This window comes from Chelonoidis abingdonii, chromosome 7, assembly GCF_003597395.2.
Source record: "Chelonoidis abingdonii isolate Lonesome George chromosome 7, CheloAbing_2.0, whole genome shotgun sequence".
NCBI classification, from domain to species: domain Eukaryota; kingdom Metazoa; phylum Chordata; order Testudines; family Testudinidae; genus Chelonoidis; species Chelonoidis abingdonii.
This window is the reverse complement of record NC_133775.1, coordinates 105983300-106003427: the sequence shown is the minus strand read 5'-3', so window position 1 is coordinate 106003427 and position 20128 is coordinate 105983300. Positions and strand designations below refer to the sequence as shown.

The 20128-nt window shown below is 45.6% G+C and overlaps 1 long non-coding RNA gene across 1 annotated transcript; it reads left to right on the top strand.

Moving 5' to 3' along the window:
* The first annotated feature begins 17222 nt into the window (after positions 1–17222).
* LOC142047171 (uncharacterized) lies at positions 17223–18413 on the top strand. Its single transcript, XR_012656345.1, has 2 exons — positions 17223–17426; positions 18206–18413. It is a non-coding gene; the product is annotated as an uncharacterized LOC142047171 (long non-coding RNA).
* The last annotated feature ends 1715 nt before the right edge of the window (positions 18414–20128 follow it).

The window sequence follows — 20128 nt, the reverse complement described above, 5'->3', positions numbered from 1 at the left end:
TTTCTTGAATAGACTCTGTTAATCTCATGACATGCATAAGAAAATCCGTAGCCATAATGGCTAGTTTAGCATGGCTCTGTTCAAGAATGGTGATGGTTGTGTCGGAAGGTTTAGAGAAACATCCCAACATTTAGAAGTTTCTCTGCATTATCCAAACCCAAAATGGCCCAAATCAAGTCCCTGTGTTTGACCATGCCTGAGCTTTGCAGAAGTTCTGATCCTGTTCTGGAGCTGCTCTTGCAGCCCACCCCCAAATTTGCCACACTGAGCCAAACAGGGTGTTGCTTTGGTAATGTGCATGAGAGACCAGATGATCAATCTACCAACCCAACTTTCACTTGTGACCTCACCATCTGGATTGCAGTTTAGGACTCAAGGGATGCAAGGATAGTTTTGTATCTCCAATACACATGCATACTAGAGAAAACTAGTCAGAATGAAAGACAGCCTCATCGAGGACAAAAGCCAACCAGCCTGAAAGCAGACCAGATTTAAAATCAAAGCCTCACATCCGCTTCCATTTATTAAGTCATGAAGCTCAATAAACAGTCTGAGAGGTTCCATTTCCCAGTGTTCCTGTCCTAGTTACAGCTCTGATAGGGTAGCTCTGACCTTTGATCACTTTCTAAATACCAGAGAACGTTCAAATAGCATCACCACCGGTCATCATTCACAAAGTGGCTGCCTCGTCATTGACAAAGTCTTCAAGCAGAACCTGCTGCCCAGGTAGGACTGGGTTATAGACCAAAACAGTGGCAGGCATCCAGAACTGCAAAGGAACAAACTGGCTTTTTTGACATATTCCTTTAAGAAGGCTTAACTTGTGTATTCTGACATCCCTAGCCAGGCCCCTTTCCCTGTGCATTTCACATGTTACAGAAGATGCTGAAGGAAACTCTAAGGCTGTACTTAGCAGGGACTCTCATTTATTCACTTTTCCAACTAGGACTAATATTTTGGAAAACATAATTAAGATTAGAAGCTTCTCTGGGTTTGAGAAGGGGGTCTGAGCTACTGTGACTTGGCTTATTCTGCAGGCACCATTTCAAGCAAAGACTTGGGGCACCTGCATGACTTGATGCACCTAAGTAGGCACACTCGGTTAAGAATGTGCTCCAATCTTTGCAGGATCGGGACCTTGGTGATGACCTGTGCTCATCTTTAGCCACCAGCAATGGACAGACAGTAACATTCCAATTACCTTTCTGATGACGCCACTGTCCTATGGACACATGTAACCTTAGCAACTATGGGAACCGGTGTCCCACAGTGTGCCATTGGCCACCATTACTTTTCTTCTCATTCTTGCCACATACCTAGACTATTCACAGAGATGCAAACCAGCCTGGATTAAATCATTCTTTCTTGTGTTTAATGGTATCTCTCAAAATCCTCAACTTCTGGACACACAGGGGAGAAATATTAAGCCATTTAATAGCAATTCAGTTAATCTTCCAACATCCGAATCAGCCATTATTGGCCTTTAGAGGAAAAGGGGGCATAAGCGGGGAGATTTCTTTTTGACCAAATGTGAGATCTCCTTCCAGAAAGATTCCTATTATGCTGCTGTCCAAATTGAGAGCCTAAAGGAAATATTCTAACAAAAGGTCAAATGAATTATGTCTGGTTCTGGGAAAAATGCACGGATGGAGGTTAGGAAATTATGTGCCTGAGCTTTTCTAACAGAAGAGGAGCTCAGTTTCTCTCAGGTATTATGAGGACAGGAGGTTAAGGACATAATTAAGAGCCCGTCTACCGTATAAAATACAAATGGATTGTAACCAACTGGAGAATGCCCGCCTTGATTCCACTGTAATTCTGCTGTAGGGTTGGGCAGAAACCATGAAAAGTTTTGATGTTTTGAAATTTTGTTTTTGTTCTACATCAAAAACATATGTGAGATCCACCCTGGAATAGCCAATAACCTACTTGACTAAAGGCACCCTGAGCTGTGGGAGTCTCAGGTTCAAGTCCATGCTCTGTCTCACTTTGGGTTCCCCACTGTAGAATCACTCTCTCTATATCTATATTCCATCCTGGACTTGAAAAACCTTCCTGAGGAAGTTTTCATCAAACCCACAAGTTTCAGTTTCACCGAATCAGCATTTTCTGATGAAAAGACGTTCCCATGAAAAATTTCCAGTGAGCTTTGCTCTAGTGTAGATGGGACATATTGTGCACAGTTAAGTTATAACAGTGTTTCAACCCAGGAATGACTGTTTTACATTGATGGGTGAAGCAATTCTTATAATAAAAGCTTTTGGGATCCTTTGGGGTGAAAGGTGCTATAAAATATACTTTAAAGTTAACAACCAGACAACCAGACAGAATCGCATGTGGACACACATGACACATTCACCATCACTTCTCCATGTCTACACACATGCACACGCCAACTAAAAACATGAGGACTGTGCATTTGGGGTGTGTCCAGGAGCCTGAATAAAAGTAGTGGAGAATATTGATATTCATAGGCACCAACTCTGTGGGTGCCGTGGGGTTAGAGCACCCACAGATAAAAAATTGTGTGTGCTCAGCACCCACCTGGCCCCTGCCAATCAGCTGTTCAGCAGTGGCAGAAGACGTTGAGGAAGGGGGCAGAGCATGGATGGGAAGAGGCAGAGCAAGGGAAAGAGGAGAAGTGGGGGCGGGGCCTTTGGGCAGAGGAGGGGTGGAGCACCCACCCAGAAAAATGAAAGTCGGTTCCTGTGCTGATATATATGTGGTTTCCCTGGAGGGGGGGTTGCACCTTGGGGGGCCATTTATCCATTCCAAACACTGGAATTTCTTGTCTTCGCATTGTACAGTATTGGCACTGTCCAGGAACCAAAATGCAATGTGAAAGCCAGGTCTATTCGAGCCACATAGTGACCCCCTAGGTTATTGTATGTCTATGACAAAGACAAATATCCTCGCATGGGGAGGGTTGAGAAGCATGGGAATGCTGTGATCTTTCGAGACACTGGGGTAGGTTTTCTCTGTCTGTTTTTATTAATTAATAAATACAACTACCCACAAATAAACATAAAACAGATAATACTAGACCCCCTAAAGAACACCGAAGCCTGAAAGCACATACCACTTTCAAACAGGAGCTCTAGAAGCATGTGTAAGATTTTAAGAGAAGTCACTGTAGAGTGAATAGCAACTGACTACTGCAACATGTTATCTACACTCTCTCCAACGGCGATGCTTAGCCCACAGTTCCCAAGCACAGGTGCTTAGTCAGAGCCCACTGGCACCTCCTCCTTTCATGGGTAGAAGGATCTGCCATGTAACATTCCAATGACAATGCAGTTATTGCCCCAGGAACAAAATGACAAGGTAAAATAGAGGGACACGTAGGGAGGCAGGTTAAATATGCAGAATGACATTGACAGCAACAGGACAAGACTCGTCATACTATTAGCAGACTCTCACTCAGCTCCAATGAATCCTGTTCACTTTGTACCTTTGACTTAGCTACTTTGTTCAGGGTGCTCGTGATTAATTTACAATAGCAGGGGCCTCCAGCGGCAAAGTTCAAATCTGGATCCACCCCCACCCCCAGGTTTGCAGCACGTTTGGATCTAGGTGTTTGGTTTGGACTCATCTATTTTCGAATCGTGTCAACACACAGGATTTCATTTTAAATAGGTTTTATTTTTGTGCAGCTTTCTGGGACTCTCCTCACTGCCTAAGAGCTTGTGTGGCTGCTAAAAGCTGAGCACCGCTAATCTAAAGGCATGGTCCACACACAGGGCCGGTGCAAGGATGTTTCGCGCCCTAGGCAAAACTTCCACCTTGCGCCCTTCCCTGTCCCCGAGTGCCCGCCCGGAGGCGCCCCTCCCCCCAGCTCACCCCTGCCCCGCCTCCTCCCCAAGCACGCCGTCGCTGCTTCACGTCTCCCGTTTCCCAGGCTTGCAGCACCAATCAGCTTAGGCGCCACAAGCCTGCGAGGTGGGAGAAGTGAAGCAGCCACAGCGTGCTCGGGGAGGAGGCAGGGCAGGGGTGAGCTGGGGCGAAGAGTTCCCCTGTGTGCCGCCCTCCCCCACTTACTTGCTGCAGGCGGCCCTCCCCGCGCTACCCTGCCCCAGCTCCCTCCGCCTAAATGCTGGTGATGACAGGGGCAGCGAAGATCCAGCCATCGTGGTCACTGCCGAAGAAAATGCTGCCTCCCAAATCCTAGCGCCCTAGACCACGGCCTAGGTTGCCTAAATGGTTGCACCGACCCTGTCCACACAGCAGTTTGTCTTCACATTTACCAGCTAACTGATTTTTGCTTGCCATGAATGGATTAAGGGTACATCTACACGGCAGTCATGGGGTGGGATTACAGCCTGGGCTGACATACCGGCGCTAGCTTTACTCTTGATCATTTGGATCCCAGAGCAGTGAAGCTGTGGCAGCATCAAGTTCAGCACTGGCCAGGCCTCTGTGTAAGTACTCAAGGTTCTGGGCTTCATTGTTCTGGGACCTGAGCTAGTGAGATTAAAGCTCTCTTGGGTACGTTAACTGGAGCGGCAATCACACTCATTGACTGCAGAACAGACGTAGCCTATGAGGCAGGGTGGTCTTCCAGATTGAAAACAGGAGTTGGAGTCAGAAAGTCCACCCTCTTGTTACTGACTAAGTGAGTGTGGGTAAAGCAGGTAGAAGCTCTGTGCCTCAGTTTCCCCACTTAAAAAAATAGGGATTTTCTTCTTCTCTACTCTGTTCCCAGGGGGATGGTGAAGATGAATCCAGGATGCTTTTACAGTGATTTAAAAGTTCTAAGTATTGCTATTAGTAAATCAAAGTGAAGGGCCCAATTCAAAGTCATAGAATCACAGACTATCAGGGTTGGAAGGCACCTCAGGAGGTCATCTGGTCCGACCCCCTGCTCAAAGCAGGACCAATCCCCAACTAAATCATCCCAGCCAGGGCTTTGTCAAGCCTGACCTTAAAAGCCTCTAAGGAAGGAGATTCCACCACCTCCCTAGGTAACCCATTCCAGTGCTTCACCACCCTCCTAGTGAAATAGTGTTTCCTAACATCCGACCTAAACCTCCCGTACTGGAGTTGAGAGCATTACTCCTTGTTCTGACCATTACTCCTTGTAAAGTCCATTGTAAGTAAAAAAGCAGGGGAGGGGCAGAGGGAATCCCTTCCCATTGACTTAAGTGGGCTTTAGACTAGGCAGTGAGTATATAAGGAAACTTTTATTTTCAAATATCAATCCTGTCATGTCACCTTCCGGCCTCCCAACATGGCGTACATAGAACAGCCAAGGCAGAAATCAGACAGAGGTGATCAGGCCTGGTCCTCACCATACTATCGATCTAAACTGTCTACAAACTCAGCTGCCGCCCCACAGCAGAGGTGGGAGGGGAAAACAGAGCACTCTCTGGTGCATTTATCCTCACAGCGTGTCCTGTGGCCGCTACACAGGGTACAGCTCCCGGCTGTCTAACCGAGCCCCCACCTCAGACAGAACCCCTTCACCTCAGGAGCCGGCAAGGACGGATGTGGCTAGTCAGCTGCAAACATTGGGAATAAAGATTGTGCAATTTTGAAACCTCTTTCTCCCTGTGCCTCCTTCCCTAATTCTTCCTTCTGTAGCAAATGGCTGTGTTTTGCTGTTCCTAAAGCAGGGCTAGCACTATTTATTGTACCTGCTTGTGCACATTGATCCATAGTCTGCTGCACGGAAAGAGGAGGAATTGTTCTGTATAACGCTCAGAGCACATTTAGCATGAGGCTTGGCCTGCTGCCTGCCGCTAAGACATTTACTGAAGCTGTTTCCAGATGAAACAGAGGAAGCAAATGAAAAGGAAAAAAATGAATTAAGAGGAGAGCGGATCCAACCCAATAGCTGCTTGAACTGGTCTGATCTATGGCGACACAGCCTTTCAGATAGTTTTCTCTTCATTCCTAATTTAGGAATTAACAGTTACTGTCACAGGTATGCAATCCTGTCACTGATGTGAGTGACTTCAGTGCTTACCACATAACATACCAAGGTACGCTGGCTGGACAGAAAATACTGAGGCTAAAGTTAATGTCCACTGTATTATTTTCTTTTGGGCTGCTGTAGTATTTTTTGTAATCTGAGAACACTATTTTTAGAATGAAACCTTCCACCAGAAAGAAAATAAGGCTCCTTGCCAGCTAAGCAGGTTTCATGCTGAAGCCCAGAGAGATGCAAAGTTACTGCCCAAGCACGGTGGATCTCACAGGGCTTATAAAATCTGAAAAAAAGATACGACTGGCGAAAAGCAAGAAACAACCACCTCCTTCTCCCTGATAAGGACACCATCACTTCCCTTCTTCTCAGCCTTTTCAACCAGGAGATCCACTCCAAAGTCTTGCCTTTTAGACAGATGGATGCTCATGCACTTTTATCCCCTCTCTTTCTCTGTAGAAAACTCCACAGCAGGTCTGATCTCACTGTGTTCTCAGAGGAAGGATCATCCATATATACTATGACACTCCTCCCCAGAATGCTTTGCTCCAGACTACAATTCCTCAATTCCTGCTGGGGACTACACCTCATAGAATTCCCTTGTCCTGTGCTGAGCTGGGACTGGCCTGGGTAATGCAGGGCTAACGCCTCTCTTAAAGTGCAATGGCCCTGATACAGTGGGTAAGTATTATTATCTCCATTTTATGGACAGTGAAACTGAGACCGAGAGCAGAAGTGACCCATATAAAGCTTCACAGTGAGTCAGTGGCTGAGTCAGGATTAGAACTCTACACGTCTGCTGCAGAAAATACGAGGATAAGGTTCTTGTTCAGATGAATTTACAATCTAAACAGAACCTGCTTTATTATGTGTGAAATATGTATGCCCAAATTCTTGTTGCTCCTAATTCTTAAATTATATCCTCCAAAATTTTGAACTTGTCCCCCATTAGCCATGTGAAGCACATAAGAACAGCCATACTGGGTCAGAACAAAGGTCCATCCAGCCCAGTATCCTGTCCTCTGACAGTGGCCAATAACAGGTGCCCTAGAGGGAGTGAACCTAACAGGTAATCCTGCCATCCATCTCCACCCTCTGACAAACAGAGGCTAGAGACACCTTTCCTTACCCATCCTGGCTAATAGCCATTAATGGACTTAACCTCCATGAATTTATCCAGTTCTCTTTTAAACACTGTTATAGTCCTAGCCTTCACAACCACCTCAGGTAAGGAGTTCCACAGGTTGACTGTGCGCTGTGTGAAGAAGAACTTCCTTTTATTTGTTTTAAACCTGCTGACTATTAATTTCATTTGGTGGCCCCTAGTTCTTATATTTTGGGAACAAGTAAATAACTTTTCCTTATTCACTTTCTCCACATCACTTTATATACCTCTATCATATCCCCCCTTAGTCTCCTGTTTTCCAAGCTGAAAAGTCTGAGCCCCTTTAATCTCTCCTCATATGGGACCCGGTCCAAACTCCTAATAATTTTAGTTGCCCTTCTCTGAACCTTTTCTAATGCCAGCATATGTTTTGTGAGATGCTGAGACCACATCTGCACGCAGTATTCAAGATGTGGGTGTACCATGGATTTATACAAGGGCATTAAGATATTCTCTTATTCTCTTATGTTTTTTATCAACTGCAGTGAACTTTTTCATACTGGGGAAAACTTCTATTTGTCTACCCTGAAGTGTCTTCCTCATAACCACAGCTAGTCAGAAAAATGGAAGAAAAAAATATTTGTAAACATTTTCACTGACATTTTTCCCCCCTGGTTTTAATTGAAATTTCATTTCAGTGGAAATTTTCCAGTCAGCTCTCCCCACAAACTTTGGTTCCGAATTCTGATTCTGAAAGGCAGTATAATCTTTGTTACCCTCCATTAAATCTTTTCGAAGGGCCTGATCCAACTTCCATTAAATCGATGAAAGGATTCCAATTGGAAGCTGGATTGGAGACCAAGATATTAATGTCTCTCCTGGCATATGGTAATTCAACAGGGCACATAGGATCTGATCTAAAGCCATTTGAGGCCAGTGGGAGTTGTCTGTATAAATTTGGATCAGGTCCATAATGGACCAGACAGGCTCTAACCTAATCCACAGCAATAGAATAAGCACAAGAAACAAGAGGTGATGTGAGTTTCTTATTCCCTTCCTTCTTCAATTATTTCAGTGTTAGAACCAGTGAAAGTTTATAGTTTTTAAACGGGGGGGCGGGGGGTAAGCCCAGGTATGTGAAGGACAGAGGCTTTAAATCCATAAACAGTGGCATCTAGACATCATTTAGCTTTGCATCACTCTAACATGTTTTACTGAGGACAAAACACACTCCAAGTCTGATTCAAGCAAACAGAATGTTTTTGTTCCTAAAGCATGCAGCTGTGACACAGGCAAAGAAATTGCCCGTTGCCTTTTCTCTCTGTTAGTGTCAGCAACATCTCATTCATCAGAACTCTCCATTTGTTGGATAGTATAAGGAGGCTATTTGCTTTAAATCTGCTGCATTCTTTACTCAGGGAGGGAGCCTCAACATGCTCAAAGCACTGAGAAGTTTCTGATCTCATTTGCTGGTAAGATCAGTTGGATCTGGCCTGGCAGGAGTTCCCTCGATCCCTTATGGCGCAGGTTACCCGTCGAGAGGGCTGTGCTGCTGAGGCTCATTTCATTTATCTGTTTAGAAAGAAGAACCTTGAAATGTTTTTTATTCAAGAATCTAAAGAAATCCTGAAGGCTTTATTCACTCTCTACTTGAGTAAAAGTCCCATGAAAATGGATGGGGTTTTGCTTTCATAAGGATGTCAGAACTGGGCCCTTCAGAATCACACTAAAATAAAGAAATTAATTAATCTGAAAAAAAAATAATTCTCCTAGTTTGAGTCTTTCCCACGTTGAATGTGTCCAGACAAAAACTGTCCCAATTCCACGGGCCAGGTTCTCAGTGCAAGTCAATGTAGCCCTCTTGACTTCAATAGAGCTTGTGTCTGATGGAGCATCTTCAGACAAGGAGAGGGAGAAAACAGCTAAACCAAACTAACCTTGCCTTTCCAAAGGGGCCTAAATTCCTTTCTGCGGTTGTTCTTTTGAAAGGGATAAGCAAACCCTCCTCCTCTCCTTTGAGATTCTTCCTCTTTGACCTGGCTCCCAGGGATGCCAATTCCATCCACTTATGGGTTTGACACAATGGATTTTCTTTCCCGGAACTGAATTGAACCACTTCTCAGAGCTGTTTCTCAACAGATGGCAACAGACTGTGCCCCTGAGAAATAAGCTCCTGTTAGTGCACAACTCGTGACCCATTTCAGAAGTGTGTAGAGGACTCATTGGTTTAACTGCATTCATTTCCCATCAGGGTGAGCAGACTGTACCATTCGCTTCCTTTTCTATGGCTTTGTACCCTCCAGATTTCCTCCTGGGCCTCTAATCACCACCCAGGCTGTTCTCCTTTCTCCACCCACTCTAATGTAAACTGGTATTTAAATAGTCCCTTCAAGCCTCTGCACCATAGGGATCAATACAGGTGCCAGCTGAAATTGCCTTCAGCAATCTAAGTCTCATTGCAGCCCTGCATTGCTTTTTCCATTCCATTAGATACAGCAGGTGCTCATCACTTTTTTCCCTCTTCATCTTTCTTAGCCCTCAGTTGAGGTAGTAGCAACAGAGGGTGATGTCACCGTTCCATGCTCATCTTCCACAGAGACCTTCAGCAAGACCCTAGAGTAAAGAAAAAACAGGCTTTGAGGCAATCTGTATACATCATAGAGGTGTATAAAGGGCCTTCCAGGAGATCTCAGCACAATTCTCAGTTGAGTTTCATTTGCGGAGTGAAATGCCTTGCCCCCAAGCGGTTCAAGAGCTAGATCTTGCCGCAGCCCACAGGCATAAGTTGTGTGCTCCACTAAAACCAAGAGAGACAGATTGACTTGTGCTTGTGACCACGTAACTGTGATAGGGTGACCAGATGGCCCAATTTTATAAGGACAGTCCTGATATTTGAGGCTTTTTCTTATATAGGCCCTATTACCCCTGCCCTGATTTTTCACACTTGCTATCTGGTCACCCTAACTGTGCACCATGCTGAGATAGGGCTCACTGTCCTTTGTGCCAGGATAAGTGTATGTGGGGAGTAAGCCATTTACTCTGAGTAATTCGCCAAGCCCTCGGTATGATTGACAAGAGAGGAATGAGGAGATAGGAGTGGAAAAGCTGTGTGAAGTAACCTTTCCCTTTGTCAGAAATGTCAAACCAATTCTCAACAGCTCACTTTAAAATGAATTCTACAGCTTCCCTTTGACATCTTTCCCACCTCCCCAGCACTGTCAAAAGAGACATATCTTCCCTGACAGTGGAAGAGGGGAGGGGGAGAAAAAATGTTCAAACCATCACGGAGGACAACAGGAGTTAGCGCAATACATCTATAGACAAATTAAGCATGAATCACATGCCCACAAAAAAATTGATTAGTGAGAAATGAGGTTGCTCACCCTGGCAAGACCCAGAAATTTGAAGGATTTTTTTCCCTCGCTAAAAGTCAACAGCACAGTTTAACATAAAAACGTCAGATTCATCTCACTGGCCATGTGTTTATGGTCTCTCTTTTGCCCTCCTTTGCTTTACTCTGTCAAGTTAGATTATAGAATCCTGTCTTTTTGCTCCGGAAAGACGGCATGGCTCTTCTAATTGATGCTGAGTGGCGATGCACATCATAAAGGAGGTGGGGGAACTACAATACAGAGAAACTGAAAAAGTTTTCTGGAAAAAAAAAAAGAAAGAATCTGCACTCCTTGTGATTTGGATGCCATGAAGCACTAAAGGAGAACTATAGAATAATGAATTCAGATCACCCTTGGTAAACTAATAATGGAGATTGTTTAAACCTATTTGGCTGTAAGATATGATTATTACAGTGGCGCCTAGAGGCCAGAATCAAGGTTAGAATCCAATAGCACTAGGTGCTGTATAAACTCATAATTAGAGCAAGCCCTTGCCCTAAAGAGCTTACAATCTATAGCTTCGTCTACACTACACACCACTTTCAGCAGTGTGCAGGATCCGTGTGACTGCAGGGAAAGGCTGTTGCAGCTCCCCTACGCCAGAGCCTTTCCTGGCAGAGGAGGTGTTTGCGTGCAGCAGGGAAGGGCTCCAGTAGTGGGGAGGCAGAGACACACTACAGTGCTCAACGTAGCAGTGTGGACAGGGAGGCCCAGTCTGGGCGAGTAGAGAGCATATGGGGTGTGTACTCGCATGCACATCCACTCCCTTCAGATGTGTGTTTACCCTCCTAAACAGTGCCTCCCAGCTCCACTGCTGTTTATACTGGTGCTAGCAGGGCTCCGTGGGCACGTACGCTGCACGTCATGAAAGCAGTGAGTATTGTAGACATAGCCTGAACAGACAAGACAGACAAAGGCTGGGAGGGGAAACAGCCACAGAGAAGAGAAGTGACTTGTCCATGGTCGCAGAATGGGTCAGTGGCAGAGACAGAAGGAGAAATCTGGTCTCTATAGCCCCAGTTCAGTGCCCCCTCTTCCCCCTACAAAAGAATATTTGTTTACCATTTAGGGACCAAATTTTTAAGGAGCCGGAGAGCAAGTTCAACATGTGAAAAATTCATAGGTATGATCACAGTTCATTTGATGTGTAATTCTGTTTACAGGTGCATGCCCTCTGCCTGAGCTGCTGCGCATATTTTCATGAATAGAACAAAAATTCCAAGGATTGCCAATAGCTCCCCCTGCATTAATGAATACCTAGGCACAGGGGAACAATCCCAACCCCCTTACCTGAGCAATCCTAAAACCCAGACACATCTTGGTGTTAATATGGCTCAGGCAAAAGCCTAAGCCATGGGTACTGGAACTAGGGGTGCTGCTGCACCCCCGTCTTGAAGTGGTTTCCAGTAGATGCAGGGTTTACAGTTTGGTTCAATGGTTCTCAGCACCCCCCACTATACACATTGTTGCAACCTCCTGGTCTGAGCAAACAGAAGAACTTTACACTGTGCCATGCTTATGAACAAACTCCAGTTCTGTCAAGGCAATGGGGGAAATCCCCTGGGAAAGCACTAAACAAGATCCTGGCCATCACCCTAGGGCTCGCCAGCTGACCTGAGCTGCAGAGGCTGTGCGTGGGGAGAGGGACGGTAGCTCAGGCAGCTAGGAACGTTTTTGAAAGGATTGGTCACCCTTGCTAAGCATGCAGGCTGCCCGCTGAGCGCTAACAGAACCTCCTGAGTAGTCTTTGAGGAGAGCCATGCCGTCATGAGCTGGAGAGCTCCAGGAGGTGGAAATTTCTGCATCTTCAGAGAAAAGGATGCAACTATCCCATTAACTCCTCGGAGGGCAATTGTATCTGCAGCCTGCGGGGTATTTGATTCACCAGTAAAATCCCAAGGGAAGGGCACACTTCTTCAGTGGAGCCAACCAACCCCGTTAAGCTCTGCAGCTTGTTCCCCCAAACCAGATGTGGCAAACTATGGCTCGCGCCCATGGGACCAGCCTGCCCAGCCCTTGAGCTCCCGGCTGGGGAACCTAGTCCCCAGCCCTTTCCCCGCTGTCCCCTCTCCCCCGCAGCCAGGCCGCCGCATGGGCCACGCTCTAGCCTGCCGCTCCAGCTGGGCAGCGTGGGGAGCACAGCTGGCTTTGGCCGGGTGTCACAGCTGTGAGCTCCTGCTGCTGGTTTGGGGGCTAAGAGGGTTGGGTAAGGGAGCGGGGAGTCCTGGGGTGTAGTCAGGGAGGAGATGGCAGTTAGATGGGGCAGAGTTTCAGGGGGAGACGGTCAGGGGATGGGGACCAGAGAGGGTTGGGAGTGGGAATCCCAGGGGCCTGTCACGGGGCGGGGATGTGGATAGGGGTCTGGAGGGCAGTCAGGGGACAGGGAGCGGGTGGGGGGGTTGGATAAGGGGGTGGGATCCCGGGGAGCAGTTGGGGTGGGGGGTCCTGGGAGGGAGTGGTCAGGGGATGAGGAGCAGAGGACGGTTGGATAGCGGGTGGGAGTCCCGGGGCGGCTGTCAGGGGGCAGGGGTGTGATGGGGTCAAGGCAGTCAGGGGACAGGGAGCAGAGAGGTTAGATAGGGGGCAGGGGTCCTGGGAGGGGGCAGACAAGGGACAAGGAGCAGGGGGGATTGGTTGGGTTGGGAGTTCTAAAGGGGACAGTCAGGGGGTGGGAAGTGGGAGGGGGCCGATATGGGGCAGGCGCCAGGCTGTTTAGGGGAGGCACAGCGTTCACTACCCAGCCCTTCATACAGTTGCACAACCCCGATGTGGCCCTCGGGCTAAAATGTTTGCCCACCTCTGCCCCAAACTAATCAGCATTGTCCTTTGTTTTATTTGGATTCAGCTTAGTCCTGCTTGCTGTCACCCCAGAGCCTCATTCAGTCAGACAGTGAGAAAGTGAACACATTGCACCACCTCTGGGCTCCAATCTGAAAAACATGTCTCTCAATTTACATGCTTATAGTACACTAGGCCCTGATTCACCAATGCACATGCTTAAAGGTAAGCACATGCTTAAATGTTTTGCTGGATAGGGATCGAATTAAGCAGATGCTTAAGCACTTTGATGATTTGAAGCCTTACCAATGTAGGATCTTAAACAACTTCATTTTTACATTTCCTATTAGCAACCTCTTTTCAGTTCTCCTTTAAAGAACTGCGCCTTGATAAACCCTCAGATGCCTGGAACTACAAAACAATAGCTCCACTCTGTAGCATCTAATCACACAACAGGGCACAGCTGAGCATTGTTGAAGCTGGTACCCAGAGCTGAGTGTTTTGAAGAGCAGGTGATAGCTACTGGGAAACTTTGAAAAACAATCTGTCAGAAAACAACTCTGCCTCCATAGGAGGTATATTTTTAATGTTTCCCCTGCTGTCATTTTTATTGCTTCTTTTTAGAGAGATTGGCTACTGAATTTTGATTTAGCTTTACATCTAAAAAAAAAAACAACTCAAGCTGTTATTAAACCTCACAGGAACAGAAATACTTCTACATTTTTTTTCTTAAAAAACAACCTCCATTACAAACAAAGAAACTACATTCTGTAGTCTCTGAAAGGGACTAAAATAAAAGTTGGGCAGACTTTACTTCTTAGCTGGGAGAAATGCAAATATCAAACATACACAGTGAAAATTAAGGGCACCGTGGCACAGAACCATAAACATTTGGCACAGCGGGAGGTATTACACCAACAATCCCTATAAATGGTAGCATTGCATGCTTACTGTTAATTATTATTATCAAATATTTGTATTACAGTGAGCACCTAGAGACCTGAATTGAAATTGGGGCTAGACGCTGCACAGACATGTAAAACAATTCAAGTTGGAAATAAGCTGCAACTATTTTAACAGTGAGGGTAATTAACCACTGAAACCGATTGCCAAGGGGAGTGATAAGTTTTTACCACTTGGAGTCTTTAAGATGTATTTCTAAAAGATCTGCTGTAGTCTATCCAAAAGTTATGGGGCTGTAGAGCATTTGCGAATGTAGCAGGGCTGAATAATTCCATCCACTGCAGGAGTTACTGGATGGCCTGTGTTATGTGGGAGGTCAGACTGGATGGGAGCAGCCTTAAAAGCTTCAAATCTACACTAAGAGATGGCCCCTAACCTGAAGCATTTATAATCGAGAGACAAGACAGACAAAGGGTCAGAGAAACATTATTTTCCCCTTTTCGTGGATGGGAAACCATGGGACAGGAATTAAGACCCTGATCCTGCAAGAACTTAAGCATGTGCTTAACTTTACTACCATGAGTAGCCCCATTGCTTTCACAGCCCCATTCCATCACACAGGAAGTCTATGGAAGAGCTAGGCATTCTGGGATATCCAGATATGCTGACTTCCAGGTCACTGCATTAATCACAAATCCATCTTTCCTCTTTGAAGAGGAGCACAATGGAGAAGAAGGATGCGGGGGTTAATACTGATCAAAGCAAGTCTAACCCAAATAGTGCTTGGAACACTGTTCAACACCGAGACCATCTATGTGCATGGGCAAAGGTGTATTACCCTACGGGGATTGACTAGTGGTTAACACATCTAATTTTTTCCAGTGTTGCCAAATCCCAATTCAATTTAGAGAAAGGGTTTCATACTTAAGCCGGGATATGTCTTTAGATTTTCTTTTTATGTGCAGCCACCAATTTCTTTGCAAGCTGGAGCTAAATGCACCCTTAACCTCCGCACTTTCTTTCCCAGAATGTTCTATGGTTACTCAGCTGAGCTTGCTGCTCTTATTGTCTGTGTGTATAGAACAAGTCATAAAGGAAAGGAGCAAGAAGAAGAAGATTATAACAGAAAGATAATCAATATCGCTACACCATATTGTGCCTTTGTCTGCTAGTCAGTCATTGCCAGACCAGTAAAGACCCCAGGGCTACTGTTTGCTTAGTTAAGAACTGATTCCTTTCCCCAGAGATCTGTAGCAGAGTGTCAACTTGAGACACCTTACCAGGTGCCTTTCCCTCCTCCCCACTCCTTCCGGAGCTCAGGGAATTAACCTCTAGTCAAACTGATAAATTACACCTTGGGGTTATTATTAGCCATATTCATTAGTGTCCTTCCTAATTATTCTCTCTTAATGTGCAAAGTTGATTTTTTGATACAATAAGAGGCCGGTATAAGGTGGCATCGCTCCACTGTAATCAGCTTGCACCAGCTGAGCATCGGATTTGTCATTTAAAGATGGTATAAACTGAACTGAGGCTGAAACTCCCGTGCTGTGGCCAGCCAGTGAGAATGGGAGGGTCAAACATACAAGGTTCAGTACAAAGTACGGACTTTTTCTAGAACATAGTTCTAGACTTTTTCTAGAACATAGTTTCTTACACAGCTCTAACATGACTTGGCTCAGCTCAGTAGATTCCTGACCTATGAAAAATCATAAAGAAATAATAAAAGTGACTAGAAATAACTCTATCCTGCCAGACTATTCAGCATCAATGAATTTTCACTGTAGCCTCTTCTGGTTCACAGGAGCTACATAGGGCTTGGAAAATTCAGAGGGGCTCTAGTTTATTTTTGTTGGTCCCTGAAAATGTTTAAACTACAATTAACTAAACTAAAGACGTGTCTACATCAACATCATATGGGAAGCACTACGCTACTGGTCTACTCTGCAGAGGCGGCAGGGCTGGGTGAGTTCCATCAGCAAAGCTGAGGCGGGGGGTAGCCTAAAACTGGAACAGCAAGTGCGTTAACTGGTTGCTGCAAAGTAGGATAAAGAGAGTCTAATGAGCCTCCAGGAAGCCCCAGGGAGTCTTGTGAGGTCAGCACTAGCTACCCTGGCATTTGACAGCTGTGTGTATGGAAACTTGCATGGCACCTGCCCACAGGACACCAGAAACACAAGATCTGTACCTTTATGAGCACTAAAATGCAGCTAAGCCATATTAAAAAAAGAACCTGACACATCCTTGCAGAATGCACACCCGTGGGCTTCAGTATAACTCCATGCATGCATGTGAATCCATAACCTCAAATCCGGACCTTGAATGTCTCGCTCTATAGCTCTCTTCCACATCCTTCACACTGTAACTGAATCACACTTTCTTTCCACAGCTGATGCTTCACCCAAACTACTTTGAAATCCATCGTCAACTTATCTTTCCAGGGGGGACTTTGTAGTGAAACCAGAAAGCGCACGCAGAGCACAGGTTTCCCAAAGCAATTTCAAGTCAGCCTTCCATCCCACCCCAAGCCTAGTGTGTCCCATGAGAAGACAAAGGGAAAAAAAGGCACTCCAGAAAAACATCACTTGGCTTTCTCCCCAGAGTGAAGCAATGCCTCATTACCGCTTTTGCCAGCAGTGGGAAGCAAAATGTTCTCTGCAGATGTCATCAGGACATGCTGGAGTGTCACTCTGAACCCAAGACCATCAGTTTGAATTAGCGGACTTCAGACTGCTCCAGAAATATGGACCCAACCAATTTGAAGACAGAAGTAACTCTCTGTTGACAGTGCTAATTAATGTAGTTCAGACACCCAGGGGGAAATGCACGTCCACACCCATGGCCAATGCAAGACCTATGCGCTGCTTCATTCGCTCTTAAGCCCTATAGCTGTTACATAGGCCATAAGCTGAGGTGAACTGCACTCTGAAGGAAGAGCTCCTATCATGTTTTTTTAAAAAACTTAGTGCAGCTGTTGCATAATATTCCCATGTTACCCTCACCTCTCTCCTCCTGTCATTGCTGACTCACTGCCAACCTCTCTGGGAATAACTGAAAGCTTGCTTAAGCTGATATCACCAGCACAGGCTTTTGACATCACCACCAGAAGTGTGAACTCTTCAGAGCAGCAGCCAGATCTGTGCCTCCCTCTTTTCAATCTCTGTACAGCCCCTAGCCTGCCATGGGAAATACCAGACATACAGTAAAAATAGTAACTGCCAGAATGCAGAGATGTGAGGTAGCAAGGGCTGGAGTGTGGTACCGCACGAGAAGTCAGGCTGGGAGAGATCACTGATTAGAAAGAAGCAAACTGCCTGAAAACACAGTGAGTAAGGGTGGGGGGCATAAGACCTGTGTCCACACCTACAATCCCCCTCCTATTGAAACCAGCCGCAAGGCTGTGAGCTATTGCTAGTGTATAGGGTGAAATTCCGATAGCGGCCCATACAAGACAAGGCTGTCTGCATTGGGGTCCACTTCCCCCTTAAAAACTGCACTGTTTGGGTGTTGTTTGTTGCTTTGCAACAGGTTTTGGCATATGCAGAGAGTGGCACATGCTACAGAAATCCAGGACCTGATTTCCATTTACATTACACTACTCCTGTTTCAAAGCTGGGGAGATCAAAATACACTACGGGCCTTTTAGCGCACAGCTGCAGGGCCACACGCACATTTCATTCATGGTGGGCTGGTGCAGGGTAGGTTTACACCACGGCTTGTCATGAACTGAGACAAGGCAAGGGAGGTGATATCTTTTATTGGACCAACTTCTGTGGATGAGATTTAGCCAATTCAAGATGGTGTCACCCCTGCATAGTCTGGCTTGGTAGTAACCAACCGCAGGGGTGTTACTACATACAAACCTCTCTGTTCATTGTCCGCCGTGTGCCAAACCTGCTTCAAGTGGAGTTGCAGGCTGTGCTTGCTTGTCTCGATTTGCAAAGTCAAGTTTCCAAACCTCTCTTCGTCCCCGTCCCTGAAGCCTCACCTTGCTCCCTCACAGTGGAATTCACCATCAAGAGCTGCACAGTGGGAAAGATCAAACAGAGGAAGCCGTTGTGCGTTTGCCTTTTATTAATGGCTTTCTGCTCCTCTCTCTCACAGGCACAGTATAGGTTTCTTGGAGGACAGCAGAAAAGTATGAATAATGGATTCTGAAATATGGATAATTAGCAGATCAAATAACCACAAGAAGTGGGTAATTTTTTTATCTTCTGCAGATATTTTCCTATTCCATATTTCTAAATATATGATGTGTACCCTCCAGGTACATTTCTCTTTGTAGTTCATGTAATAAAAATAGAGAAGTCTAGTGTGTTTTTATTTTAATTTAATGCTCATGAAAGTCAGAAACTGAGGACTCTGGTTAGAGTCAGGAATTGTTTGGTCAGGTTTTGTATGAGCTTCCTGGCACAAACACTGCAGTCCTGATCTGCATCACACCTGACATTTGCTCCCACGTTGTTTATCTTCTTGTAACTCAGATCTTAAGTGGTTTATAAAAGTCAGCAATGCTGTCAGGGTCATGGGTCACCACATATTCACCTCAGAATGGCAGCAAGAACCCTGGGACCAAACTCAGACCTGACATAAATGGGTGCAATCCCACGGACGTCAGTCTGACCCTGCAAGTCAAGGTACATTTCAGTGGCGGTTTAAGTACTCCCTGCCTATCATTTACTTACGGTAATGCTCAGGCTCAATTAATGACTGACATGTAAAGCACTCAGATTCTCTGATAATAATCATCATCATTTTGGTAGAATCTTTTAATACATGGTCTGTCTTCTGGATGAAACCAAATCAAGTCATCAGATTCTCTGATAAAAGATTCTGCCGAAATGATCATTATTATTAATATATGGTCTGTCTTCTGGATGAAACCAAATCAAGTCATCTATATTTCCTAGTGTTCCTAAGCACGTGAAGGCTGGAACACTGGAAGAACGTCTCTCTCGCCTGAAATTGGTTTGTCACTGACACTGTAGGCTCACTCATCACCTCCCTGGTGGTTTTGTTTATTGTTGGGTCACTCATGAGCACTGAGCTGTGTAAATGTGATGGTAGTGTTTTACAGGAGTGCAGTACATAAGAATGGCCATACTGGTCAGACCAAAGGTCCAGCTAGTCCAGTATCTGGTCTTCTGACAGCGGCCAATGCCAGGTGCCCCAGAGGGAATGAACAGAACAGGTAAGCATCAAGTGATCCATTCCCTGTTGCCCAGTCCCAGGTTCTGGCAAACAGAGGCTAGAGACACCCATCCCTGCCCATCTTGGCACACCTAATAGTGATTATCTTTGAGAAAAATAGAGCACAGAAGCATCTGTTTTGAAAGAACGCAAGAAGAATTATGTGAACTTTTTAATACTTAAAAATTGATCCCGCAGAGTGTTGCAAATCTTGGCTCACCCAGCCTTGTTGCACTTAAAGCAGCTGTTTTATCAGCAAGCCCAGATACAATTCCTCCTCCGGTGACACACAAAGGTAACATAGCTGTGGGGATAATTTCATAGCCATATTGGCATTCTGCTTTTTTCAAGTTCTTATACTGCACCCATCACCTTAGTGTCTGAGTGTAACCCACTGGTGACTGGATGTTATAGGTCCCTGTCATTGCCCAGCCACAGAGGATATGAGTTGTTACAGCCTCAGCTACAGAGCTTTGGCTGTTTAGCTCAAGCTGTAGCAGCTCATGTTTTTAGCCGCAAAAGTCCCTGGTACCGTGCCATGTGTGTTGGCCATGACATAGTCATCATAAGAGAATCTAGGCAGTCATTGAAAATAATAGAACACAGCTAAATTAATGTTGGATGCTCCAAATTATACGCTCTTTGAGTAACGACGAAGTTCATTTATATTCCCCAAAAAACAGTTGGTTAATGAGCATCAGGAATTAAAGACCTACGTTTCCCAAAACCAGTATGCAGAAATGTGCATTGGCAGTTAAATATGGACACAAAATTGTGGGTGCATGTATGAATCCTTGCAGTTGCACCCATTTAGAAGCCTAAGTGCCTGCCTGCACC